We start from the raw sequence: 12374 nt of genomic DNA on the forward strand, positions 1-12374 counted from the left end.
ACTTACGGTCAACTTTCCGTATATACCTCCTTAATGTCTGATTAGTAACCTTGCGGTAGTAAAAAAAAATAATCGATGAGAATAGGAAATTTTGCCATCGAGAGTACTCAAGTGGGCATTTAAACAGAAAACCGATTATTTTTCAAGTGGAGGTGATGGAAATCTTCTTATTCGCTCAAAGGCGTTCGTCTAAAAATTTCGAAATGAACACTTTCCATTCAGGTTGAATTTAGATAATTTTAAGATCGGATGAAGTTTCAAGAATCTGGAATTTTTTAATTTAGTTGATTATACTTCTTTGGATTTACAAATGTATTGCGTTCTTATGTGAATTTTTGAAAGTCCAGTTTTCAACCTGTTCATGTGTTGACCTTTTGTATTAAATTCTTCCAAAACAGGTTTTTATTCATTAATTATTGAATCTGGCGGACATCTGGCTAAAATGAGCTATTCACGTTGATAAGCGTGAGTACCACATCATAATGCGAGTGGATACCCTTCGGGATTAAAATTTCGACTTGTCATGAAATAACAGTCGGCATTGTTGTAACATAAATATTCTTGTCACATCAAATACTAAGTGGATTTTTCATTCATTAGTGTGAACGAATGGGCTCTAATTGAGTGAGTTAGCGTCTGCTACTGTACTCGATTGACGTATCGTGAATAGAAATATGTTGCACTTTTCGAAAAACTTCACTCATATTTTCTTTCTCATAATAATTTACTTATTGAAATGTAATGAAATAATTGACTTTGTAATTCCACACAAAGTGTGTGGAATTACAAAGTCAATTATTTCATTACATTTCAATATGTTATGCAAATTCCATAAAGTTACGCCTGAGACAACAAATTAAAAAAAAATAATTTACTTAATTCAAGGTGCCGCAAAGATCTACTCAACTAAAAATATCTTTTTCGTTTCATTCGGTTTTCACATATCTTCTGTAACTAGAAGGTGAAATCACTACACGTCCTATAAAAAACGTTCCGTTTCGTCATCATTAGCGCAATTTAATCCCATAAATATGTGAATGTACATGCATATTGGTCCCTAATTTATTGCCTATTTGTTCTCTCCGCTGTAAACAGTTAATTATGAACAAGCGCATAACTTGCATACCTCATCGTATCGCTTCTACTTTGACTTCGTTTCCAGCGTTGTCAATACTGTTACCATTTACTGGCTTCCTATTTCGTCCCTACGTAAGTGGCGCATAATTTAACGGACGGGTGGTATCAACGAATCGTGCTTTGATCAAGAATGGTGCAAAGATTTCTTTGCTTGGCGGATTTACTTTCGCTTGCCCACGGATATTCACTCAAGGCGCTGAATCGAAGGGAGTGAATTACCCCGTGGGTGTACAGGGAGTGCCACGGATTGTGTGTTCTCGAAGTGCGCTGTTAATTTTAATCTTTGACATAATTTTCTTTATTTTTCATGCTACCGACTTGTCCTGCCATTAGTACACTCACTGTAAACGAAACTCAAAAATACGTCTGCTCGAACGTAATTTTCAGATTTTGATATAATTTCATATTTGTGCTGCTTCTAATAATACCTAAACTTACATAATGCTCCAAAACGTCAGGAAAAATGGAAAAGTTTCATGGAATTCAGAATTTCGTGCGAAATATTTGGTTTTTCAGATGGTTAAAATTACTGGCGCATTAAATTAACGATTACAAATTCGTGACGTGACTTATTTTCGTCTTTTTTTTTTACACATCCCCAAATGGTTGTGAAAGACTTAAGCAGCATCCAAAGAAGCCACGTTCAATGGCATGCGTCCTTTATTGAAGCTTTCAGAATCACCTTAACTAGATGGATGGGCTATTTGGGAGATGGACCGACATTGGAAGTGACCGGGAAAAATTGAAAGAAGAGATCAAGAGGCAGACGTGTTCGAAGGATGGAGGACGGGAGACGAGGTGACATGTGGTGGTTAAGGCACCTGAAATGCCAAGTTAAGAGCAGATATGTATATTTTGAAAAATCGCTTCCACCAAAATATCCCCTTCCCTCCCCACACTGTCACTACACCGATTTCTTATCTCTCACTGCCTCTACCTTAGCTCCCCACTCCCCTCCGCGCCATCACCATCTCCCCGGCCACTCTTTCCTACTTGCTTTCCAAATGCCGACGCCCATGTCTCTGCACAGTAATTAATTTCCTCTCTCTCTCTCTCTCTCCCTCTCTCTCTCTCTCCCTCTCTCTCTCTCTCCCTCTCTCCATCCGCTCTGTTTAGGCGCACAAATGTGCCAAATCATGTGCGACTCTCCTTCCTCATAACTATATGTTCCCATTCGACGTCCCCTCGCTCACTCCCTCCCCATTCTCTCCCCTCCATTTAAAAACAACTGCCTCTTCGCCGTCACCTTCCATTCCTCCCACGTCCTTAATTAATATTTCGCTGTCAGCCCCGCTTTTCGTGGCCCTTTAAAAACACTCATCCACCATCCCTTTCCCTCCATCCCCCAAAGGATTTTTTGGGATGAGACAAAAGGGTTGCTGCCGGCCCTGCTCTGAAGGGTACTCGTAGGTTAGATGTCATGCGTCCACTCAGTCAGCATTTTAAGTCTGTTGCTGTTTTTATAGCATTGCGATGGCTCGAGGCCGGGGCCTGTCCATTGCGTCGCTCTTATTCTATCGCATGCCTCGTAAGGTTTTGTTTCCATATGCGATATCTATTTATTTCTCGTATACTCAAAGAATTTTTTTGTTAATGCTTGTCGAGAATTTTCTGATTTCATTCCCGGAAATTCTTACCTGTTCTCCAGGTAACCGAGTAAACCGAGTGACGTGAACCATTAAGGGAATTCAAATTTGTGCTCTAACTCCTTCGAACAGTTGTTTAATCCGCTGAACATAATTGGGGCACTACTAAAATAGTGTCGTTTTCCATAAAGGTATGTTAATTAGCGCTTTCGCCCGTTTCGCAGTCTAACGGGGGGCCAAGGGCCCCGGGCCGTGCAAACCACTCAGCGAGGTGTCATGACAGCTCCCAACCCCCACACCCGGCGCGGGCTTTAAGGGGACGGGTGTCTGGGAACTGGTATGGACTCGTGGGCCCGCGGCAGCGATCCAGGAGAATGCGTCAGACACGTCGCGTTCATTATTTCTGTCTTGGAAGAGAATTTAGGCGCGGGATTTCCCCCCTCCCTCCTTTCCAATCGCGTGGGTGGCGAGAGAGCGACTTAAAACGCGAAGGAAGACTCGCCGACGCGACCAGGAGATGTAGTTGACCTCCCTTAAGGAGAGGCTCGTGAAGTATAGCACTACTCTTGCGAGAAATAATGTAGCTGTCGATTTGCTTCCCTCGCTGTCTGTCATTCCTTACTCATCCGGTCGTCGGAATTTTAAATTGAAGCTTCTCTCTCGGAAATTTTGTCGCGTGCTCAAACCACGCCTTCGGCAGTCGTAATTTTCATGAACTAACGGGATTATTTTAAAGTATTGGGGCGATTGATTTTACGCCCTTCATTATGATGGAAATTTGGTATGTAAAAAAAATTAAATTGTGAAACAGGGTGTACCCACAATCCTTCAGAAGTTCTAATAAATACGTGTAAGTAAATTATTTATTTGCTTTATAAGTGGTCATTGGCATATAAATCAAATAATTAATACTATTTTATATGACCTTGCGCATGATGGCTTATTCAGAAAGAAGTCCGTGATAAACTTCCCCAAGTACTTAGCTTCCTTGAAATAATAACTCTGTCGCCTGCTCCTTATCCCATCTTCAGTTTCGAATGCGTTTACTTTCTTCGGCATCCCTTGTGAATGCGGTTTTTGTGAATTTTGCATGAAAATTTTCCTCTGGATGAGAAAGACATTTTATACTGTCAGTTAAAATAATATATATCGCAATATACTCGACTAAAATATTTTTTTAATGAGAAACTATTCATTTTAGCTATTTAAATTACGTTTTACTGGATAAGTTTCACATGTGTGATCCTTATCGCATGTTTATCTCGAGGGCGTCCCCGTTGAGGACGACTTTTTTTCCTGGCTTAGGGTCAGAGTTCTTCTCCCCATCGATATTTGCGTAACCCTTGCCCCTTCGCCTTCCTCACTCTCACCCCACCGTCCCCTCTCAAGTCCCTCCGCTCCACTTTCCCTCTCCGTCCCGATCCTTCTCCGTCTACATTTATCGCCCCCAAGAGTCGTAACCGCTGCATCAAATTGCGATGCGAGATTATCTTAGCTGCAATGCAATGAACGTCCGAATGCATATCCTGAGTAATTCCCGAATCTCATTGGCTCTTCCTCTGACGATACGGACTGCGCTCTCTTATTTCGGTCGCCGTTTCGATAAGTCACGTCCCCGAGTGATTGTTTCACCTCTCCCCTTTCCTCCACACCCGATAGATGGCCCTCGCCGCGATCGCAAATGGCCCCACGATGCGTGAGCACTTGGTACCTTTTTGCCTCCTCGGATTTCAGCGCCTCTCACGACTTGGGGCAGTGACGGAATATATACTTTCCCATGGATTCGAATTGCTCTAGCCGTCGGTTTAAATTTTCAAACGTGCTAATTATAGTTTCCATTCAATCCTCGTTCCATTATGGGGCTCTTTGATTCTATCGCGTGGATTTGGGTTCTTATTGGTTCGCACATGGCTCACGGTCAAGTCTTCGAACTGGAGTTTGGTTTGAAAGGTGAGAGCATTAAACCAACAGGCAACACCCACAAGTATTATTGCGAGTAGACGTGGTGTTCAATGTTGCTTGCGGGAGTTGATCACCGGCATCGAAATCATTTCCTCGTAATTTAACTCGTTAAGATTCGAGTGAACTCTGTGTTTTACTTTAATTATCAATCTTATTCAATATTTTTCGACTCAAGATCTTTGGCAGGCATAATTACACATCGGGCACACAGAAAATAGTATAGACTGGGTTTTAGGTGCAAACTCAAATGCACTCCAGTTGGCTGGCAGAATGCGGGATTACTAGTCATACTTTGACATCAAGCGGGTACGCAAAAGTGGTAATTCATAGAATCCGCGACCTTTGTGACTCATCTTAGTTTCTTCCAAAATTTCTGGATAAGATAATTACTCTCAAAACTGATAGTACCTAATCATTTGCAACCAAAGTATTGTTTCGATTCAGATGGGAAAGTTTATATTCCTCATGTATATATTTCTTCTTTCCGCGTTGAAAAAGAAATGAAGCTTCGGAAGAGTGGATGTCTATAACAAACGATCATTAGATTATCTATCGAAATAGTAGTTTACCTGTTTTAGGTTTATCATTAAAATATGTTAAAACGTCATCATGTATTTGAAGCTTTATCGATTTGGTCGCAAATTCTTGCAATATACTGACATCGCTATCCCTATTATTCCTCGAGTGTGTGAAAAGTTTTTTACTCATTTTTTTGCAGTTATGATATCTATAGAACCAAATATTAGCTAAGTACAATTGCATAGAGCATAATATTTATATCTCCAATAAATATAACGTTATTAATAGAAATTAATGATATGGGTGCGAATAACTGAAGGTTTCAATTCTCTCTGAGTGAGGAGATTTTTTTTTCTTCGGAAATACTCTCCTGCTGAATTGTCCCGCCTAAAACTAGATAAGTATTTAATTATCTTAGAAATTTCATCAAAATTTTGAAATATTTACGGATTAAAAAAATATATATCCAAAAGAATACCTACTGGTAAAGTCTTCTTGTAAATTGCGGTAACACGTTCTTAGGGCTCTTAAAAGTAATTGAAGAAAGACATTTTCATGCGAAAGCCGTCGCCAAAATGCAAATAATTTCATTAGCATTGTACTCAATTAAAACTAACGGAGAAAATTGAGTGGAAGCTTCTCTCGCATTGATTCATACCCGTCATTTGTTATCTCTATATTTTATCAGACACTTTATTATTACTCTCCTGCATATGAACGTTCTTTTGGCCATTATTTGAAAATATAACAGTGAATTTTTGACAAATTTCACGTAATTTTAGACGATGTGAATGAGATGCATAGAGGCTAACTTATAATATCCTTACAAACATTCCTAATAATGGCTGAGTCATAGACGATTTCCGTAAATATACACACTTGTACTATGTAGTCAATGAAACTTTACCTAAAGGTGTAAATAGCAAGTGTAATAATTTTAATTTGGTGGATTCCTCATTTCGTCAATGGTCACCATAAATTTCTAATGCTTTCCTTTTCTTTGTGTTTGCAGGTAAGCGAGTACTACGAGATGGTGCTATCGTCACATTTTTAAGGCATCCCACAGATAAGCTTTAACTGTTTCACGGTGAGTAGAAAATAAAGCTAGGGGCGAGGGAGGGAGGCGGGAGATTGCAGTGGGAGTTGGAGAGGGAGTGAAGGAGTCAGGTGTTGGAGCGAAAGAGGCATTTACTGTCGCCGAATGGCAGCAACCAGCCAAAGAAAGCACTTTGCCCGGCGGATCTTGGACGGTGGTGTGCCGGGGAGTCTTGAAACGAGCGTGCCAGGGTATTGAATGACACCTACGCGTAACACGGTAGGCATCAGAGAGAGCCTGTCCCCCTCACTCTCTCTCACTTCCCGCCCCGTGTTCTCCTCCATCCATCCCTCACCCCTTTTACTCTTTCCCCCCGCCTAACCCTCCGAACTTCCCTGACCGCTCCCTTCCACCCCCAGCGAGAGCGTTAAAAAAAGAGGCAATTTCGTCGTTTTCGAGTTCTTATTCTTTTTGGTCTCACGCATTGGCCTCGGCGTAGCCAATGAGAGCATCCTTCGTCGGTTTCCATCACTCGACCAGTTCTTGCTTTCCTTCGCTTTTCCCCTCTTTCGCCGTTTTCCCGATTGCTCCACGAGGCGGGGAGATCCTCGAGTCGCCTCGTAAATAGTTTCCGAGCGACGCGAAAACAATCACCCCTTCGCCTTTAACTATCCTCCCTCGGTTGAGCATGACCACTTAGATTGTACTCTTGTACCGTTTGATGCGGATTTTCGCGTTCAATCCGAAATTGATGATGATTGACTCGAGAACACCAGATTAACGGCAAAGGGGATCGCTTTGATACTTTTTTTTTCGATTTTAGACGGATGCAAATTGGCATTGGGATGTGCCACTGTTCTTTCCACGCCGGTCACTTTTAATCTTTTGGTAGGCACTTGTGCTCATAAGTACGCAGACGTCTGTGTTCAATGATTTATAAGAAAATGTACAATATAATTACTCCATGTAAATAATATTTATATAATTATTGGCTATTTCATATTAATTTATTTAGTTTGTCAGTTTTACTTCTAATGCGTGGCTTTGTGAGTCATTAGTCATGAGATGCAATTCCCATCGCGCTTCTATGGTGCAAAATCCATTCATATTTGATATATAAGGTATATATGCATATACTACCTTGATCAAAAAGTTCCCGGAATAACCACCGTGTGGCGCTCCCATCGTTCCGATTTGAGTTCTGTTTTTTTGTTAAATTGGTACATCTGTTGTTGATATTCCCTTTAAATCTTAGTGTCATAACTTGACATTTGCAAAAGTTACGGTCGGTTTTCGGTATGTCCATCAGTGCTTCCTGCGATTTTTCCATTACTTCTTCTCGGCTGCTAAAACGCGTTCCCCGTAATGGTTTTTTAACTCGATTGAATAGAAAGAAGTCACAGGGAGCCAAATCAGGTGAATTCGGTGGCTGTTGGATGGTATTTGTTGCATTTTTCGTCAAAAAATTACGAATAATGATAGCACTGTGCGACGGTGCGTTATCATGGTGCAAAATCCACGAGTTTTCTGCCCACATTTCTGGTCTCTTTCGGCGAATTGCTTCACGCAAACGTCTCATAACGCCCAAATAATACTCTTTGTTTACTGTCTGGCCTTCTGGCAAAAATTCATGATGCACTACACCGTTGTAATCCATGAAAACCGTCAGCATTGCCTTCTTTTTTGACTGAAAACGACGTGGTTTTTTTGGTCTCGGCTCATTTAGTGAACGCCATTCACTTGCCTGATGTCTGGATTGCGTGTCGTACTCATAAACCCACGTCTCGTCTCCAGTAATGATCCTTTTGATGAATGTGGGATCGGATTCAGCCTCGCAAATCATGTCTTTTGCGACGTCAACACGGTCTCTTTTTTGCATGAAATTGAGGTCTTTTGGCACCAACTTTGCTGCTACACGACGGAAACCCAAATCATTAACCACAATGTCTTGGGCGGATCCATAGGCAATGTTCAAGTCCTCCGCTATTTCTCTGATGGTTAATTTGCGGTTATTGACCAACATTTCTTTTACTTTATCAATTTTTTCACCGACTTTCGATGTCGATGGTCTGCCACTGCGTTCATCATCTTCGATTGACTCACGACCACTTCTGAACCGCTCGTGCCACTGGTAAACGACCGTTTTTTTTAGAGAATCGTTGCCGAAACACTTTTCCAACATTTCCAACGTCCGTGCGCCACTAAATCCGTTTTTTACGCAAAATTTAATACAAGTTCGTTGTTGCAAATTTAAATCCATTTCTGAAATTGTAAAAAAATCGCCAACACACACAGAGATAGATGTACTCTTGGCTACGTAACTTTTGCAAATGTCAAGTTATGACACTAAGATTTAAAGGGAATATCAACAACAGATGTACCAACTTAACAAAAAAAACAGAACTCAAATCGGAACGATGGAAGCGCCACACGGTGGTTATTCCGGGAACTTTTTGATCAAGGTAGTATATATATATATATATATATATATATGCATATATTTATATATGCATATATATAACGGCAGGCCGTATTTCGCTTTTGGCCGAATATTTACAAAAGCTCTCAATCAAGATGTAAAAGATAAATATCCTTTGGATATATCCTCAAAAGCACAATTAGACAAAAATGACACTGAGGAATACGAACCAGTCGTCTCATCAGTCATCTCTGATGTCTTATCTTGTTAATGAAAGCTTCAAAAAAATGTTAACGTCTCGGAAGTATGTGAACGCGAATCCACTTGTTCATCTCAGTACTGAGTCAACTCCGGCAATATAGGTATTCTTATTGAGAAATATTCACTATGGAATTCAATGAGTACACAAGATATTCTTTCTCATTCATGTGGACGTAAATGTATCATCAGGTGTGTCATGTGATTCACAGATATAATCCACAAATGAACTGTTAAGGAACTGTTCTTGACCCAGGAAAATTCTTTAGGCGCAATTTGATGGAACTGCTTCATGCTTAAAAACTTCCTCATAAAAGTTCCATACATTTTTTATGTGGAATCAACACAGTTTTCAGCTCTTTTAAATTTTTTTTGACACTTCAATGCAAGAAACCTGAAGCGCCGAGGGGACATTCACCTTTCATTTGAAATAAAGCAATTTCAAGACTGAAGTTAAAGAGATTTGATTAGTTCCACTTCTTTCGGTGAAAATGATTTTAATGCCAGTGTACCCCGATGGATGAAGATTCTTTCGTGTTTTGCTCGTGAATTAAATTGATGGACATGTGTCTCATTGGAGAGATTCGGGATCCATCCCTAAAATGTTGAATTTAACTTCGTGAGCTGGTGTGTTTTTGATGATTTACCCAGGGGATGAAATTATGTATATATTACGAAATTATGCATATAATTTATGGACGAGGATATGGGATGAGTGTAAGGGCTATACCGATAGCATTTGGCGACTTTTGCTCTTAGACCAAATCCCATCGGGTGGAAATCGATTTTTTGCGGCCCACCTCTAGCGTCCACGCATAAAAGTCGTATTTATATCAAGGCTCACCCCGCGAAAAGCTTAAAGACTCTTTTGCATGTCGATTTAAATACGAACATGCAGGCGCATAAAAGAAAAGCCATCCCTTTCAGTAGCCACTTGATAAAATTTTCCTCAGTCCTTTTCAAAAACTAATATATATGCAATCTGCCGAGTGTCCTGACCTGCGTGTGCGTGCTTGCGACAGCCGGTGTAATTCCGCGAGAGATAAGCGCGGAATAAGTGTCTCTTCTTCAGGTCACGTGGTGTGAGACTGGTTGCACTGGGGCTCCCGCTCAGCTTACCCCCCCAGCCCTCCCCACCCTCCCCTCATCCACCCCCCGTGTTTTTCTTTTAATCCAATCTTGCGTTTCTCGGTCTGAAGTCCCCCCTCCTCCTCATCACCTTTTCGACCCAGCCCACCCATCACCCTCTCCCATTTCCACTAACACCCCCCCCCACCATTCTCCCCACGGCCCGGGATTCCTGAGGGCAGTCCGGCATCCCAAGTGCCCCACCACGCCGCGTCCCATCGCGGCCCTCCCGCCCACGGCCTCACCATGCCCTGCCCACCCACCACCCCTCTTCTTTATGCTCTCTCCCTCAAGTGTCCCTCCCCGCACTGCTTCCATCATACCCTCCTCTTTCTATATCTCGCATGAAAGAAACCCTGGTTTTTCACTTACTCTTTTCGATGAGGAGAACCGGGATGCTAATCCCAGGGGGAAAATAGTGCACGCTTAAAGAGGACGTCAAGTGTGTCGTCTCGGGACAGAATATCATTCGAGGAAAGGAATTGCACCGGTGGAGAGTCGGGTGTGGAGCGGGAAATTCTACTTGAAGTATTAATGTTTTCATGAGGGGGGGGTTGGAGGTAGAAATAACCGGGGGAATAATGGAGATGTGGGTGAAGGCGAGAGGATTTGAAGGACCTAGTCTCATCTTTTGCGAGTGCCGCGTTGGGCTGTTCTTAAGCTAAGATTTTACGTAATCGTTTTTGTTTTAGATTGCTATGTTTTTCCAGTGTTACCTAGTCTGTTCTCCTCAAGGCTTAATTGAAGAATTCCATTTCGTGTGTTCAATCGTTGTGATAATGTTGGAAAAGCGACATAAAATACGAGGAACGAGTTCCAGAGATTATCTACTGCAATTTATAGATCAGCTGGTTTAAAATTATGGTTAAGTTAATTAGATTTTTATCCTTCGACGATAATCAGTCGGTCCCATAGCTCACAGCTGGATGTCGAATTTGTTCCTATTTTAAAGTCTTAGAAATAAAATATCCTTCCTTGAATTTCCACTTAATATACATGTGTTCAAAATGTTTTAGATCGAGTATCTTTTCAGGTTGAGGATTGGGATCACTTCCCAGTATTTCCGATTTTTTGGTATTCTTTGGTACGATTGACACGACAATACCACCTTTCCTACCGAATCTAACCCTTAAGACCGCAGAAATACCCAAAATTCACATCCAACGCAGTGAACGTTGATACAGGCACAAAATTGGATCTGCCCAATGAATTATATCATGCATTATATCATGATATTTCATATATTCTTTGTTCCGTAGTTTTTTGCGGAGGATACTTTCGAAAGGGCGCGTAAGCAACAGGTAAGGTTCACATGACGTTATATCGTATCAAGATCTCAGGCAAACCATTTATGGCTATCTTGGAGCCAGCGCTGTGCGACCCGTCCTGTTTTTTATCTCAGTGATTCCATTTTGTTTGACAGTTTGATGGCGATAGCTTGTACGCGAGCGGGAATTTTCGCTGTGCGACGAGAGTTCTCGAAATTGCGCCTTCATTGCTCGAGCTTGCGAGACAGTTCCCCTCTCTGTCTCCATTCTCTCCTCCATCACTCGCAATCCTCGGCTCCGACCTCTTGCCATGCCGCACCGGAGATGACGGGACCCGGGACGCCGGCTATGTTCACCCATGCTGTGCAAATGTTCCAGTCGCGGCGGAATTAGGGGAGGGAAATGTTAGCGAGTACGACCACGGCGGAATCATTTATTTCATTCTAGAAGGGGAAAATGTTTGCAAAATTAAGAAGGAAATTGCGACGGTTCAAGGAAGAGGTAGGAACCCATCGTTAGTGCCCGGGGAAAATAAAATACAAACCGATGCTAGCGAGTAAAGCAGTCGAAGAAGTCCTAATGAAGCGGTTAAAAATAAAAAAAACACTGATGCATAAAGATGTGAGGCTCGGTGGGTAACGGGGAGGGAGTGACGTGAGATGCAATGCTAGTGGTAAAGATGGGGGTTTGAAATTTGAGTGTTGGAAGGGAGAAAGAGAGGATAGTTTGTCAGATAGATAGAGGGATGGGGATGCAAGGAGCGGTTCGGTAGGGCGAGAAGGAGCATGGACGACCCACCCGCTCTCCACGCCTCCCTCCACCGCTACCGCTGCCGTTGCGCCAGCGCAGTCGAGGGCACCCGTTGGCAGGGTGGGCGATGGGATGGGCAAGATGGAGTCGTCGGAATGATGTGCTCGCAATGGCTCCCCGCCAATAGCCTATCATCCCGTGGATGGAGTGGTGGTGGCAGTCGGACTCTTCGGGGGAGGATTGGGGAGCGAGTTTTGTCTTAGGACGGACGGCGAGAGGATGGGGTCGGGGTGGGTTGAAATGGGGCAATA

The sequence above is a fragment of the Hetaerina americana genome, unplaced genomic scaffold (assembly GCF_022747635.1).
Source record: "Hetaerina americana unplaced genomic scaffold, ioHetAmer1.1.p SCAF_10, whole genome shotgun sequence".
In the NCBI taxonomy this organism is placed as follows: domain Eukaryota; kingdom Metazoa; phylum Arthropoda; class Insecta; order Odonata; family Calopterygidae; genus Hetaerina; species Hetaerina americana.